The 12,637-nt window shown below is 46.5% G+C and overlaps 1 long non-coding RNA gene across 1 annotated transcript in view; it reads right to left on the bottom strand.

Annotated features, from left to right (window-relative positions):
- LOC142417105 (uncharacterized) overlaps window positions 1-12,637 on the bottom strand; it is a 67,213-nt gene that overhangs the window by 37,069 nt on the left and 17,507 nt on the right. The gene's annotated exons all lie outside the window — the stretch shown is intronic.

Genomic DNA, 12,637 nt, shown 5'->3' with positions numbered 1-12,637 from the left:
TTACAGTTCCACATACATTGTCAAACTGCTGGTCAGCTGGCAGGCACACTGTGCTTTCCCAACAGATTTATTTCACAGCTGGATGTGCAGTCTGAAAGGTCCTTCCCATTTCCAGCTCTGCAATCCTTCCAGGCAGAAGGGAGGAGAGGAACAGGCAGATGCCTTTCCGCAGAGATGTAACAACCCTAGCAGATTCTCAGCATGTCAATAACAATCTAATCAGGCTGCATTATATTGAAGGGAAAATGAGATTTCTGACTTTGCCAGAACACTTCACACATCCGCTTGCTCTTACAAACACATACAACACACTCCAGTTTCCAGATGCAGATAAGGATAACCACAGCGTGGAAAACAATCCAAGAACAGGTCTAGCCAATTCCTAGCTGGACCTCAGCCTCTTTCCATCTTCTCTTCTCGCTCTGGAATAACAATCTCTGCCTGTAAATTTAATGAAATTTCATAGACAACCCCTTTGTGTTTACGTCGCAGACAGTGCCCTGCTGCTCTGAGGATATGTAGGAAAGATGACTCAACAAGCTGTCCCACCTTGCCTCTCCCCCAGCCTTGGCGTAATCACAGGGAAACCTGCAAACCCAGCAATGCCCAGGGAGCAGGAATTTGTCCTGCAAGAGTCCTGATGGCACCTCTTGAGAAAGAATAGCTGCAAGGACATCTCCTCCCCACATGGCCGATCAACTGTACAGAAATGCCATGCAGCTCGCCCAAAAAGTAACGCACCAGGCTTTTCTTCTGCTCAGTGTAATTCCTGCCAGAGCTCCCTCCTTGGGCAGGGCTGATTAAAGCTGACCTAACCCAGACTGCAAAACTAGGGGTATCATCCCCAGATGACCTTAGTTAACCTAAATTAACCACTGGCTTGTGAATTGGTGAGCAATGAACCAGCCCAGAGAGCAGAGCTGCACGCTAGCTCCTTCTCCAGCATGCTCTGAGGCAAGGACTCATACCCAGTAGCAATCTGTCCTTAGCGAAAAAAATAAAATTATAAAATAACGCAATAGGATTCTGATTCCAGATTCACTGCCTGGAGGAAGGAGGAGGATATTTTATTTCTTTCCTGGCTGATGACCTAAAGAAAAAAAAAGAAAAAAAATTACTAGCTCCAGTGAATGAAAAAGAACCTTTTAGTCCAAACGCCTCAGTCAGGTCATCCAAATCCCCGGTTGCCTTGATCTCTTTTCCAGCCAATGAGCTTCTCTTAAGCTCTGACTGATGGTGTCATATATTTTAAAATGTGTTTATTCTGACAATTTGCTATGCTTTTATGTAAGAGGACAGGCAAGCAACTCATCCCCAAAACCTCAAGGAAACAGCACAAGCCTTGGCTGGTAGACTAGTTGGCTCCCTGTGGACTGTTGATTCTTGGACAAACTGTTATTCCATCCTTAAAATATGTACTTACCCTGAAAAAGAAAATGCACACACAAACATACAACTAGGTATTAAGAGTTTTGGTAGATCTGTGACTGTGATCTTGTGACTAAGGTGTCAGCTGCTTCTGCAGAAATGGACATGGTAGTGGAAAAAAAAACCCAAACAAAAAAACAAAGGAAGAGTGAATACCGAACTGCCCACAGCTGGACTGAGCTGAACTTCCACTGCTAAGCCGCTAACGCTAGGTTTTCCTCATTGCTTCAGTGTCAATGAGGTTATGGAAACCAGAGAGGCAAACAAATGGGAATTTCTAAACAGATCAAGGGCTAAAGGAAGGGAAAAAAAGGGTGCGGGGGAGAATATTCAGAGAACATCCGTTCTGTAGAGGGTTGTGTGTTTCTCAGGGTACCCAAGAGAAGGGGAGATATGCCTATACAAGAGAGGTCAGCGGGTATCAGATCACATCACCCCTTTCCTCTTTCCCTTGGCTGCCTTTTAACACTCCCTTTTGAGTACATTTCCCTTTGGTTGTGGGAAACACATAATCCACTAGCCCTCTTAAAAAGCATGTTGCAGTGGCACTGCCTGAAATAGAAACCAGATTTCTGCCTTCAAGTCCCCTGCTCTACCCTCTGCTGATCAGACCTAGCCTTAATCTGATCAGAAGAGACAGGATTTGGGATTTGGGCACAACCCCACCGTACACCAAGAGAGCACATGAATTACTACAAACACAGCTAGTGAGGCCCCTTGGTCCCCCTCACTCCCTTCCCCGAAGGACTTCACCCCTGGTTTTAACACGAATGCCTGCACGGACATGGTGGAAATGCAGTCCCAGCTCTCCATATGCATCTACATGCTCAGGGGTCAGCAGCCCTGAAAGCGATGCCCAGACAGCAACATGATGAATGGAGCACAGGGACTGGATTAAAACAGACTTTCAAATGCAGTTCAATTTAAATAAATCCCCATATTTTTGTTGCCATTGACTAGCTTAAACTACATTTAGTCTCTAGCATTTGTCTTCTTTTTTTACAACTGATTTGTGGTTAGCAGAGATTGCCTTTAAAAGGCTAACAACAGAGAGGCACGTGAGCTCATCATCTCCTAGGCTACACCCCCACACCGCACACTGTCTCATTCCCACAGGTTGCCCCAGGGAAGGTCCCTGCTTATATCCAGACCACGAGCTCCTGGGATGTCCACCTACCGCCCTACGCTGCACACCAATGCCTATCCTGCAGCTCTTTCCCACCCACCCTCATCTCACACCCCAGAGGTCTGGGGCACAGCCCTGTACTGGGATCTTCTTCCCACAGCTATGTCCTGCACCCAGATCAGGCTGGCTGCATCAGCACCCTACCACAGCCTGATACCCAACTGATGTACCGGGGGGGCAGAAAGCACTGAAGATTTCACTGAGGGCTAGCCAGGGGAGGGGACAAAACCTACATCAAGGTGGCACACAGCCACACTCATCGCCAGGGCCATGGGACGCACCAGCCAGGCTTGAGCGAGTCTCTGCCCAGCACAGCCAAGCTGCTGGAGGACCCCTCGGCCGAGTTCACACCCAGTACGCTGCCCACGGTTCATAGCACCCACTGGCAGGACCCAACTGACCTCCTCCATACCCAACATCAGGCTGCTAATAAGAGAATAGGGAATAAGAAGTTCACGCCTGGTATCTTCAGATGGCCTCAACCCTGGAGAGCAGCCAGACAGCCACCCCAGACCAGAAGCAGCTGAGTATCACCAACTAGCTGCTGGTCAAAGCAGAACATCTTTAGTTATAAGGCACAGCAATATGACATCAAATTCACCATTGCCAGAACTATGCCAACGTGAAGCATCACCGTCACTGTCAAAGATGTCCAGAACAAGACGAATGCGTTTAGGAAATATGACATTCCTATACATGGCACTACCGTAGATAGGACATGCTTTTCCATCCAACACGCCTGCAATTAGCTCTGGATTGTCACCAGTCTACAGGGTTCCCTGCAGTAACACCCCAGGCTCCTGCTGATCACTTGGGACGATACGCAAACACTCACGTTAGCAATACAGCCACATGGACTGTGTGTCTCTGAGCTCCTGCACCCGCAGTTTGGGACAGACAGACATCTCCTTTCCACCATGTGACAAAATACATGGCATCCATCTGCAATGTCAATGAGGTAATTTCTCAGGTATCTGCAGCCCCGTGGGGCTGACCTGCACAGCTTGCAGGTAACCCCGCATTTCTGATGTTCCCAGAAATGTAATCAGTGAACAGACACATATTGTAAAGTGCAAAAATACTCTGATGTCAACATATAAAACCTTTTCCTGCTATCAAATAAAAGCAGAATAAATTGGCCACACAAAGAAACTACTGGCAAAGAGGAAACCCCAGAAATCCAGCCTCCACTTAACATCAGTCAAGGGCACTGCCTGCTCCATCATGAGTCCAAGAACCAAGGAAAACCATTTACTTACAAAGACTGGCAAACAGTAGTCAAAATTCACTTGCTGTAAAGTATTTTCACCCTTATTTTTCCTTTTGTTTTTATTTTGCTAGGACCTCTGTGACAGTCAATGCCTAATTGAATAGAGAGAGATCCATCTTCTCCAGATTTGGTAATTCAAGAAAAGTATGTGAATTCTCCAGTCTCAGGATCCTGGGTGCATGCAAAATCCTGCTTATGCGGCCAGCTCCTGGGCACTTGGAGGCAATGCAGGGAGACACGTGGCCACCACGGGACAACAATGTCAGAGAAGCACTTCTGCAGATGGTGGTTGATGACACCATCAGCTCCTCTCAGGTTCTTCCAGTGTTAGTGTCTGTCTTCACGGCACTTCATCTACCAAGCCGTGGCTGCCGAGTAGGGTACCGTTTTGCCCACTTCATTTCTTTCTGATTGCTTCATCGTGGTTTGGTGTAAGTCATTATGGTCTCACTTGACAGCAGCCAAATAGCCCTATAAATCCCAGAGGTGCTAGAACTGTGACGATCGCAGGCTACCTAGCAGCTTCCTTGCCAAAAATTTCCTGCAAAACCTCCTACCTGAGGCAGTCCTGCATTTCCCACCCACGTGGTTTTTCCTGAACCTTTCCAGATGGGACACATTCAGACAGCGCTGGAAAGGCTCAGCAGCCTGGATGCTATCAGCAGGCTGGGAACGTAACCTCCAGGGCACTGTATCAGGACTGCACAGATCCCATTGATCTCCTCCCTTTTAACTTGGCGGAAAGCTAAAGTTTTCAAAAACGATTCTCTTTAACCTCTGTGAAGAAGGAGAGATCTTGGGGATTTAAGCGCTGATCGTCTTAACACTGCATTAGCGGGTGAAGGAGCTTGTTTGAGATTCTGATCAGCGAAGTGCAGCTCAGAGGAGCGGGTCAGAAAATGTCAAAGACGGATCAACACTGAAGAAGACGGTTGTGTTTCTCAACAAGCTCTGCTGCTAAAGATGCTAGGGAGCTGCGGCTAGGAGGGAGGGAAAGGGTGTACAGTGACACGGAGGAAGGGAGAGAAAGCCTTAGCCAGCAAGACGAGCATCCTGAGTCACTCTGCTGGGGAGGTGAGGCTGCTTTGCCAAGGAAAGGCTGACAGAGTAAGTCAGATGCCTGGAGTAATTCCACAGCGTAAAAAAAAAAAAAAAAAAAAAAAGAAAAAAGATATTTTTTGTTTTAACAAAGGGTTGGTGCAATTCTAGCCACAACCAGAATACAAAATCCCACTGATGTGAACCCCGGTCACCCACTGCTCTGACCGCCAGGGCTGCCCCTGTTCGTGCGTACGGGCGAGGGGGTAAGCGCGGTCCGTGCCAGGCATCTGAACGAGCCGCAACCCCGGGCTTGAGCAGAGCGGCTCCCGATGAATCACCGGAGCGCGCGAGGCAGAGCGCTGCATCCGCAGCTCCCACAGCCACAACGCGCACCGCTCCCCGTCAAGCGTCGAGAGCAGCCGTGTGCTCGGCCCCAGCCCCGCCGCTGCGGCCGGCGGGAGAGAGCTGCGCCCCGTCCCCGCGCCAGCCACGCCTTGCCGGGGCTTGGAAAGGCGGCAGCTGTGAATGGCTCCACGATGAACGTTTTTAGATGAGAGAGGAGCTTGTTCTGCTGACTCATAGATGTGATTTTTATAAAGAAGCAGTGAATTTGTTGAACTCTGATTTCACTTTGCCTAGGTCTCCACAGCTACTTTCTGCAGCTATAAGCCATCTAGGTTATTAATCCTTTTTCTTTTTTTTTTTGCTATAAAGCCATCCACATTTCACTAAACTTTTAATTAGAAATGCAACAAACAATGAAAATCAGATATTTTCATATATGGCAAAAGCAGTATGCTACATACCAAGGCCTTTGAAAACATGTCATAGTAACCCTACTAGCAAACCTCAGCCTTTTTTTTTTTAACTGACAAAGCGCAAAGTGAATACAAAAACCTGAAAAAGAAAATACGTTTTTTTCCATCATTATCCAAGTACTAATAAAGCACAACTTTTCATAGCCCTTTGAGAACTGGGGTAAAGTTGGGACCGACAACAGGAGGAAACCATATTTCCATTCTGTCCCGTAAATATTTTTCTTGCAGTGCTTTGCTTCAGCACTGAGGACCTAAGGACCTAGGCACAACAGTGTTTGTAGGCAGAAATAAGATCTTTCATTAGATCAACTGGAATAGCTGGAAAAATTAGATAAGTTTCCAGGTGCTTCCTAACCAGCCTCTCCTACACAGTCACTAAGACAAGTCTATTGAAACCCCTTGAGCTGAAGGGCTCTGGGCTCTGCTTCGGTTTGCTTTCAGTCCTTTATTCCAGAAGCATAAGTGCTTTTTACAGCTTACTTGAACGAAGGGCAAGGATTAGACCTCTCCAGTTTCAGAGAAGTGTCTGCCCACCGCTTAAACCAGCCAGAATCACTCCAATTACTTTAGTAGCTTTGCTTTTTCCCAGGCTCCTTTCTTTTCATTTGTGAAAAGAAATGGCCCGAAGAGTGATTTCGAAAATAAACACGCACACAAACTCCATAAAAAAGCACAACACCCCCCCCCCCCCTTTTATGATATATCTATTCTCCTTAGTCCATTCCTGAGTCGAACTCTCACCAAAATCCACATCAGACAAAGTTTGATTGCTCCCAGCATGGTGACCCTGTGGCGTAGCTGCTGGAGAGCAAAGGAGACGCCGCAGTATTTTGTACGCCAGCGACAGAGTCACCAGCTCCGTTCCAACTCCATAAACTTCACAGAGAGAGGGGGAGGAGGAGGGTAAGGACCAAGCAGCATGCTTCTCCCAGGTACCACAGACCTTCCATTCTGTGAACTCAGCAGATATGAATGGATATCACTGATGAAAAAATGGGACATCAGAGAACACAGAGCCCTCCTTCTGATCTTAATCGCAGCTTAGTGGTGCATGGGACTTCTACCCATATGCACTGCAAGCATGGCTGAAGAAAAATAGCACTCAGTGCTCTTAAAAATGACGTTATTTAACCTTTGAAAATAAAAGCAATGATTATGAAAGAGGTGACAAGGTTGTTCTGGATATTCTAATTGAAAATTGCTGCCATTTTCCTAGCTCCTCTGGATATGTGGTTTCAATTAATCAGAATTCAATGATAAATAGTGCTGGGAATGAGAATGGGGTTTGGATTATTTGCTCTAAGCAGAAGACAGTCAGCAAAAAATTAACGAGGGGCTGTGAGGCAGGGACCAGCCTACCTTGGTGCATGGACACCTCACAGGATTTTAGTATCAGCAGAAGAAGGAGCAATCACCATGTTCAGAGCCGCTAAAGCCGTGCATAGTTTCAGCAGCCTGCAGAGCTCTTTCACACACCACCAGTAGACCTCAGCAGTGGGGTCGGACTCAGATGATTTAGCAACAAGCAGTGCAGAAAGCCCAGAAGACGACTGAATCTGGAATCTTTCTTTGGAAGAACAATGGCAAAATCATCCAGCCAGGATTTGAAACAGTAGCTGGTCCTGACACCTGAACTACTAGTAACCCTAAAGGGCTGCTTTAAAAAGAGAAACAAAATCACAAGGTTTGTCAGCAGATTTTCATTAAGAAGAAGCTGAGGTCAACCATATTTCTAAATTAATTTTCTAGTACGTATTGGTTAGACTTTAGGTAATTGTCCCTCCTCCACCCCCCACTCCTTTTTAATAAGTACAATTTACTAGAGTTGCATAAAAATGAGTAATACATTAGTTTCACTTAGACCCAGTATGAAATGAGTCATTTCTTTCCAGCACATGACCAGGCTATTATATCTCTCCTAAGTATACTGCAGAAAGATAAAGATGTTACTTTTTGCCCATAAACAGACACCGTAAATCATCTGGTTCTTTAAGTGACAATGAGTTCACCTCCCGAAAAGGTCCATTTGAAATGCACCTTTCCCTGTCATACCCACATCCCCACGGCTACGACAAGCCCTGGGAAAGGGGCACGCACTTTGTTCTCACTCAGACAAACCATGTCTCTCTCTCTCTCTGGTTGACAAGGGGGAAAAAAGTCTTTTTGACAACGGGGCCCCGGAGGGAATAAACATGGTACCATTATTTATAGATGCGAGGCTCGATAGTCTGATCACTAGATCCTCCCTCCCCTTCAGGCTTTGTGCAACCAGTATTTATTCTTGCCCTGTTCTTGGCTTTTCTGCCCCCCTCATCTTTGCAGCTCTCTACGTCTCAGACACACTCTTTAGAAAGGGGGCAGGTTCGGGCTGGGACTATGAAGTGCAATGTTTGTGTAGATAACACGATTACACTGAAATCGCTATTCTCTCTTCCCCAAGCTCAGCGTTGCCCTTTGGTTTTATCTCTTATGTTTGAACTAGAGGAAACACGGTGTAGGCCAGGGGTTCCTGATAAATTAGGCTCAACTGAAGAAAACCTGGCCAACTAAACCAAGAAAGTTATTCTCTCTTAAACCACAGAAATGGATATTTAAAATTAGAAATGCAGCAGAAGTGAACCCTCCAGAGGAGGGTAGAGCCCTTTGACCTTTGTGCCTCGCACCCCAAAGCAAAAGAAGGTATTTTGCCCTCCTGGAGGCAGCACATGCCCTGCAATGCCCGCAGGAACTCGGCAGGGCTTGGGAGCTCCTGGCTCACAGGGCACGACCTGTTTGCTTCCATGCCCCAAATCGTTGTCTTAACACATGGGTGAGGCAGGAGGCATCAGCGCTATCTTGCTCTGTAGCGGCAGCAACGCTTCTGTATAATCTTTGTCAGGTTACACTGAAATTAGGGTGGATTCACTGAAATTTTTTTTTTTGCTTTGCTAAGTTCACCTCTGACCAGTCCCTCTGGAACTATATGGCACACCTGCAAATATACCTGAGTGGAAATCAGAGGCAGGATTAATGGTAAAAACCAAACCAGTTATTAACCTATTCACTTTAACACAGCCTGACAGAAACAGGTTATTGCATCCAAAATCTCACTTTAGGGACAAGCTCCCGTACTCCTTTCACGTCTTTTATATCTCCTCTGGCCTGCTTCACATCCAAATTCACAGAGCAGGTTTTAAACATACAGGTGGATGCTCCCTGGTGTCATTCTCACTGATGGCTCCAATCACTGTCAGCAAACGTACCCTGCCAAATATCCCTGTGATAGTCTAACCTAACCTTGCCCTTCACTGCCATCCAGAAACCAGCCCATAACTTACTGACTATAGAATACATCTTCTTTTTCCTTTCCAAGGAAATCTTTTTACTAGACCAACTGATACAGCAGGAAGAGACAAATACCTTTCACGCCCCCAAGTCTGTTCTCAAGGTCAGGAATGGGAGTAGGAGATTTTTCACTCACGTTGGAGTGTTAGTTTGTTCATTGGCATCGTATGACTGCATTTGCTATACTTCCAAACCCATATGCAACTTTCAGTTCTCTTAAAGTAGTAACTGGTGTATTGATTAATGCACCTTCTGTGTGGGGATATTCACTCTGCACATGACTATCCAGCAGCGCTTACAGTAATCCAAGTATTCACTACGTGTATGCGTACACCTTACTTTGGTCCCAGCAAGGATACCTTCAGTGTCCCACTATGAGTAGAGATTTAAACTTTTTTTTTTCCACCCTTAATCAAATCTTAGTTTTAAGAAAAGTAGGAAAAAAAAAACCCAAACAAACCAAACCAAAAACTTTATTGTCACTTTGAGTCAGGGACAGGCACAAGGAGATCTCTTTTCACATTTTTTGGTTTGGTCCACAATATAGGAAGAAATCATCAGTTCACACAGGACAATCGTATTCCTCTGGATTTACACAAATGTGACCAAGACCACAGTGCTGGTAAAAATTCACAAAAGCTGCTCTCCTGCCTTCACATCTGCAAGGCAGATCTCCACGACACTTCTACAAACTCAACTCCCACCCACTTAGCTCAATCCATGGAGCCACAAATAGGCGACTTGAAGCTCCTTTTCAGATCCCAGATCTGGGAACTTCTCTTGTATTGTTCAAAGTTTGAGCTAGCAATACCGAAAACCCATTTTTTCTCTATCTTTTTATATGAACTGTATATCACCATCTTCTCACTTCACAATCTGAGCCAGTTTTTAATCCCTTGCCTTCCAGTATCTCAGTCCTGAGGGTACATTGAGGTCACGTTTCCTATATTTTCTTTGAAATCATGAAACCTACAAGGGGAAGGGGGGGGGGGGGAGTAGAATATATTTTAAGACCTTCCATAACTCAAGACCTGGAGCTATAAGAAAGGACTATGCATTGCGACAGTGATGATTAAATCATGAGTGGGCAAGACTGGGCTTTCATTCAACTGAACCACAAATGCACTTGAAACAGTGACTTGCTTTTCTCCTTTTGTTTCAGATCAGCCCAGCATCTTTTCTGACATAAAATGACCCAGGTCATTTCTGCTCTGAATCATCAGCAAAAAAGGGAAAGGAAGAAAAGTGAAGATATCACACTCCACATCTTCATCCCGCAGCATATTCCACAGGGCACAACTTGATCATAACTTCTCTCACTCTCCCATGACCTCTTGCAAAATAATCCCTCCTCACATCCAGGTTATGAAGCAAAGCAGTTCCTTTCACACTTAAAGTGCACACTGCCTGTGATAGCAAGATAAAAGTCATCCAACAATGCACAGAATTTCAGCTTATCTTGAGAAAAATGATACCTCAGCCACAAATGGCGAGGGCCATGCAGTGCATGCAACTTGCCCGAGGTTATGGGGGGATCCACATTAAGGAGCGCTCAGACTCTCCACCCCTGCACTGCTTCAGCACACAAGCGAGGCAAAGAGACCGTTGCCCTTAAATTGTGGATACTGAGGCTCCACCACAACCAAACCGCACAACAGCACTCATCCCAGGGAGCTGCCTCCCCGTCCCAAACCTCAGGCAGCACTGGTAGGACACGGCTGCCCAGTGCAGCTAGCCCCGGAGCAGTATCCAGATGATGCATCCACATGCAGCAGGAAGCCTAACGTGCCCTACAGCAGGGTGACTATCTTATTAGCTCAGGTTTGAGGCTGCTTCTTACTGAAGCCTGTACAGGAGGGAAGCGTACCTGTTTGGAACCATGCTTCCTCCTCTATTTTCAGTCACATGGACACAGCACACGGATGTAGGAGCTACAGCGGCCAGGACCATAACCTCACTGGGAAGTATGGGAACCCCCAGCCCCAGGAAGGGCAGGCACGGCATCATTTCCAGCCATGCTCCTCTTCATCCCCAGCCTCTGCTCCTGGGGAAGCAGCCTTCCTTGCCCACCTTTCCCTCAAAAGGTTCACACCTATTTCACTGCACAGCAGAGAGGCAAACACCGAGCTGCAGATCACCAGAGGCATTTCAGCTCCTTTATTTATCAACAGCAAGGCCTGAGCCAAGTCTGGATGCAGGTTTAGGCTCTGTTTGGTTGCAGTGTGTACCAGGGGAGAAGCACATCTTGATCCTCTACCAAGGACCTCTGCGAGCCGTCAGACTCACACTGATTACAGCTAAGGAGTGAGAGAGGAGGAGCACGTTACATTTCTTTCCTTTAGACGACACTTCAAAATTCCTGTGTTCAACTATGGAAAACACAAATGATGTGGTCGTTTAAACTGATCACCCTGGCAGTGATTTAAAAAGAAACAAAATAGAGCCAGGAAAACCCAGATTTATAGAGCTGCAGCCTATTTCCTAACAGCATGAAGAAGAAAACCTGCCTGCACACACATGTTTTTCCAGCCCCTAAATTTGTCATCTGTACTGGTCTTACAGCCAGGGGTGTTTCTCCAAGATACCTCCAGGTAAGCGGGAATATAATCACACCCCTTTCTCTTACAAGCCAGACGGCACTAAGGCAGCCAGAGCTACAGGCCTGCCCTTTTGTTTGCTCTTAGAAACAAACATTAAGGTCACTGAGTAGGAGAAACACTGGGCCAGTCCCTCCTTCAGGAAACTCCAGATACATTTCCAAATAGCAAATTACACATGTATAAAGACTTGGCAGACGGGACAGGCCTGCTCTACTGCCATGTGCTTACCTTCCACATAGCCTTCGTCCGTTCATTTTCATCATTAGCCGTTTTACTGCATAACCATGCCTTTAAAAAAGTGCAATGCCTTCTCCTGATAACATCACCCTTGGGAAGCCAAAGCACTTCAAATGCAACTGTTGGCATTAAACAAGGAGAGTTATTGTTACGCTTCTTACCCCTACTTAAGCTCGATTTGGGCATAGATTAGAAGTGCGGAACAGACAGACAACTGCTGAAAGCAGAGAAAATACTGAGGTTTCTTGTCGAAGGCAGAAGAGGGGGAGGGAAACAGGCTGGAGGTGACTGTTCCTTCGCCAGCCTCTGCTAATCGAAGCGAGCCATCCTCATCAATATCACTTTGCTTTGGCAGCTTTTCAAGAGGAAAAAAAAAAGGAAAAAAAAAAAAATCACACTCCCCTTGTGCAACATGCTTTAATTGCTATGTGTACCACACACCACAGAGGAAATCCAGGGGGTTAGCAGCAACGTGATGAGCTGCATCGCCTTTATGCTTTAAAGAGAAGATTCTTGCAGTCGGGGAGCAGGAAGGGGGAAGGCACATCCCCCTCTGACCCACAGGGCACATTCTTTGCCACTCCATCTGCCACCCCCAGCTGCTAAATCCTCTGTCACCAGCACAAGGTGATCTCAGACTGAAGCGTGCTGCTAACACATGAAAGGAAACAACTTTGGCTGGTTGCCTCCTTACAAGCCCCGCTCTCCCCACCCCCTTCCTTCCCTTCCTCTC

This window comes from Mycteria americana, chromosome 14 (genome assembly GCF_035582795.1).
Source record: "Mycteria americana isolate JAX WOST 10 ecotype Jacksonville Zoo and Gardens chromosome 14, USCA_MyAme_1.0, whole genome shotgun sequence".
Classification (NCBI taxonomy): Eukaryota; Metazoa; Chordata; class Aves; order Ciconiiformes; family Ciconiidae; genus Mycteria; species Mycteria americana.
The sequence above is the reverse complement of the archived record's forward strand: the minus strand, read 5'-3'. Positions and strand labels throughout refer to the sequence as shown.